Source organism: Apis dorsata, unplaced genomic scaffold (assembly GCF_000469605.1).
Source record: "Apis dorsata unplaced genomic scaffold, Apis dorsata 1.3 scaffold_88, whole genome shotgun sequence".
In the NCBI taxonomy this organism is placed as follows: domain Eukaryota; kingdom Metazoa; phylum Arthropoda; class Insecta; order Hymenoptera; family Apidae; genus Apis; species Apis dorsata.
The window spans coordinates 1664385-1669181 of NW_006263386.1; the positions used below are offsets into that span (position 1 = coordinate 1664385).

General features: G+C 21.5%; 1 protein-coding gene across 1 annotated transcript in view; it reads right to left on the minus strand.

The window, feature by feature from the left end:
- The window catches only part of LOC102678489 (segmentation protein even-skipped), a 15605-nt gene that overhangs the window by 5040 nt on the left and 5768 nt on the right, over positions 1-4797 (minus strand). The window contains exon 2 of the mRNA XM_006611484.2: positions 218-222. The gene's annotated coding sequence lies outside the window, so the exon portion shown is untranslated. The remainder of the gene's footprint in view (positions 1-217; positions 223-4797) is intronic.

The window sequence follows — 4797 nt, forward strand, 5'->3', positions numbered from 1 at the left end:
CAAATATCGACGATGCGAACGATACTCCGAGAAGAGAACTGATATGAAATGAAGGGACCAACCAGGGAACCACGCAAATTTATACAACCTTGCCGTCGCTGAGGAGCCATCGTTTCGTCACGGTTCGTGATTGGCCGCTACCTTGTGCACTGACGCCTCATTGGTTGCGAGAACCCGCGGCTCTGCCTATTTTCTCCCATTCAACCCTGCTCTTATCTCCCTCTCTCCGACCAAGATGCATTTTTCTCACGAGATGAGCCAACAGCAACGGCTTATGCATGCAAGCTCACGGAAATTATCTGTCGTTATTTCCTTGCGCAAATTCGGTCGAATTGGCCCTCCGTGAACTTCCAACTTCCGCTGATGAACTTCAATTTTGCAAAGGGATACTGTACGCATATATTTTCTCTCTATATAGTAAGTATACTTATCTTGGATTATACATCAAGTTCTTATATTATGAGAAGAAATTTGAAAGTTGATGTTTGAATTTGACAGGTTTGATTTGAATAATAATTTAGGATTTGAATAATAATTTAGGATTTAAAAGGAAAATACGATCCTTTTCTCTTTTCGTTTTAAATATTTAGAGGAAATGAATGCAGATTGATTTTGACAAAGGTTGACTTAAGAATTATTGACAGAACTATATAATAATGATTTATAAGGATATTTAAAAGGAAGGCTTATTAAAACGTTTCATTATTCTTCATAAATGAATATTTTTTTTATTTCTTTTTCTTTACATTATATTATAGCTTATAATTTATAGTCTATAAATTAAGATATGTATTCTAAATGTCTAATCTATATTTGGATTATTATTAGAGTTAGATTTTGAAATAAATAGATTTAAAACTTTAATAATGAATATCTAATTTTTAATTAAAAAAATTAATTAATTTTTATATTTCGAAAATCTATAGATTAAATATATTTATTGTGTCATTAAATGTGATTATTATAAAATACAATTTCGTTATAAAGTATAATAACATTTATTATTAAAAAAATTATGAAGCTATTTAGGGTTTTTTATTAATATTATTAAATAGATCTTTCATTTATTTTATTTTGTTTATATAAAATTAAATTATATTTTCAATTAATAATTCGAATATTTTTTTATCTAGAAAATAAAATAATTTTATAATATGTTTGTATTTTTCTCTATTTTTAAGATTTTTAAGATTTCTTGAGATGATAATTCTCTAATTTGAAAGCAATTTGACATTTTATACGGTACTTGTATATAATAATTGAAAAACGATTATTGGCATGACTGTTAGCTTCAAATTATCTCAAAACAAGAAACACCATATAAATATGTATAAAGTAAATATGATCGACCTTTTGTATTCTATAATGCAGAATCCGTTATTACATCAGTATTTCTGTATATTTCTTCATGAAATTTTATTTCTACAAAATTTTTTCCTTTTTTTCATTTATGGATCATATTCTTTCCTTTATTAAACGTTAAATAAATAACATAAATAATCCATATTTGCCTCGTATTTTTATTTATTTTTAACTAAAGCTTGATTTATTTATCGTATGATTATGAATTTTAATAAATCAAAAATCTTTATAAGACTATAATTTTATTTATTTGTTTTGAATCTATTGTGTACATTTCTATAAATCGAAATGAATTTAATTTAATTGAATTGAAAATTTATGTTAATTCGAATTATTTGCCGCGTATTCGGACTTATTTTAGCTTAAATTTACAATAATTATCTTCTACAAATCAAAATTTTTTTACGAACTTCTCCACAATTCGAAATTTATAGCTGTGTATCACACGATGTTATCATAAATCATTCGATCAATCAATTTCTTTTCAATTATCTCAGACATTATGAGATAAATAAAAAGCATAAAATATAAAAACGAGCCATATTTTTATTTTTTCATCTTTTTTTTCATTTTTCACATGCATATTCATAAAAAGCAATTGTTTTTCATTAATTTCATGATTATATTTATATTTTTATGTAATATTTATTATATTACATAAAATATTATGTAATATTTATTATAATTATATGTATATATATAATTATCATTTAAAGATTGAATTTTCCTTTCTTAAAGCAATTATAATTGAAAAATTATTAACTTTTGTACGTCGAATTTTCATTTATTAAATTCAAAAATTTATCGAAAATTTCGATAAATTCTATATAACTTAGATTTTAGCTCTGTCTTTGAAATTCGTGATACCCACATATCAATTCTAATTTTTTCAAATTTTCAATTGAACATTAATTTAATATTCAAATATTTAAATTAAATTATTTGGAATAAAATATTTGTGTAAAAAAATATCGACTTCATATTAATAATTTAATATTTCAATATAAAAATATGGATGAAATTGATAATTATTTTCTTATAAAGATATATTTTATTACATTTTATATATTTTATTAAAAATCACATATTAACAATAAAAAAATTCGAAAAGTAATTATTTTCAATTCATAAAAACATTTTTCTCTTTGAAAAAGCATCAAACAGCCGCTATTGTAGCAAAGATAGCCTAAAGATGGTAAATTTTTCTCTAACAAACTCGACGTGCAATAACATCATAAAAAACAAAGAATTTCTGACTTCCTACCACTATTACGGCGTTTTCTTCAAACACGATTGTCGTCGTAAAAACTTTGCTCTATTTTAAATGACTGTACGATTGTAAAAATTGCATCGTTTCGTTTCTCTGTTACGTTTCCTTTTCCTTTTCCGGTGCATGCAAACGAACTTTCGTAAAACATTTATTTTGTCTACCAAAATTTTCGTGGAAATAACAGCAACGTTAGGTAAGACGAAATAAAAGGTTGATTACTTTCAGTTGGAATAATTTTATTATATAATTTATAATGGAAAATTGTTATTTATAATATTTGTAGTTATCTTATTAGTTGTTTGTATTTAAAAATTGAAAATAGATTTTATAAAAACAAAAATTCGAAAATTAACTTCATAAAATGTAGTATGTGATAAGATATTATTGATTTATCAGAATTAAATTGAAATAATATATAATGTTTTGTTACTATTACTATTTATTATTATTTTATTATATTTTATTATAATATTTTAAAATTTAGACAAACTTGTTCAAAATATATGTAACTAATTCAAAAAATCTCGCCATTTTTTTATTACACTTCTATTATATGTTTATATAGTCTTTGTACAAGAATCTAAAAATCAAATTTAAATAAAAATAATGAAAAAAATGTGAGGTCACAAAAGATAATTCAAAATATTGCTTCAAATATATTATAATAAATATTCTATGTACAAATGAATATTATTAACATTATAAATGAAATTTAATTTCTTTGAAATTATAATTTTCGTGATGAATGAACAATATTTAAATTATAAAAATAAAATAAAAATTAATTGATAATAAAATAAAATATATATTTCAGATTTAATTAAGTTAATTAAATTATATATTCGTAAATCTTTATATATTGATTTGATAATAAAAACTTTATTGTCATATATGATGTCACGTGTTAATGATTTAAATCGTTAATAATATTTTATTGTAAATAAAATATATTCTAAAAAATATTAAGTTTATTGTATTTTTAAATGTTCTAATTTTTTATTTGACTATTTTTATAACAGTTTTTACAGTTATTATAATGTTTTTATAATTTTGATAGATAAATTACACGATAATATTTATTAATATATTTATTGACATTATATTTCAAAAATTTTTGCCATTTATTTCATATTTAATTATAAAAGTTATATTCATGTGCGATTCATGGTCATTATAGAATACAATTATAGAAAAAAGCCAGTTCTCTAGAAATATTAATATTGAGATAAAATAAGTACTTAGTCGAAATTCATTAATAAATGCCAAATTTCTAATAAATCTTTATTATTATTATTATTATTAATTTTTTAACGATAATTTGAACATTATAATGATATTGATGATATTTATAATAAAAATTTTATTAAAATTTCGTTTTAATTGGAGGAAGTAAAGTTATGCGATTACTACGCCACCTACCAGAATGCGTACGTATTAAAATCTATTTTCATTTTCACGTGACATTCTGCAAGTCTAGAGTCAAGCATCTAGTGAACCGTTATTCACTATTTAAGAAATTTAAAATTTTTTTCTTTTTTGTAATCTATAAATTTTTTATATAACAATTATCTATAGTGTATTAAAACGAATGTGCAAACTGTTTATTCCAGAATTTATAGTTTTTGAAAAAAATTTAATTGTAAAAGTAATTTTTTAAATTTGGAAATATTTTTGTGTTTTTACAGTGATACATAGTTATTCATTTGTTTTTAAAAATGATTCCATGGATTCTCTAGAATAAAATGATATATATGTAAGTAATTATTAAATTATATACATGTAAATGTGTCAGCCATTTTTAATGATATTTCAATTTATTATAAAATTTAATATATGAAGAAAAATTTAATTATATCGTATATATAATAAAATAGATTTTTCTACTAAGAAAAACATCAAGAAAAATTATATAATTATTTTTATTTTTATATAGAATCTAGAATATAAAAATAAAATATTTTGATAAAACACGTGGTGATATTCGATAATGGCGTTGTAGCAGATGGTCGCTATCATGCCATGTGTTTTTAAATTATTTCTATCTCTTGTATAACAAAATTTATTATTGATATTAATTATTATTTATTATTGAAAATAAAAATTTTATTTTTATTTTATAATTTTATAATTTTTCTTGATTGTTTTCTTTAATAAGAAAGTCTGTT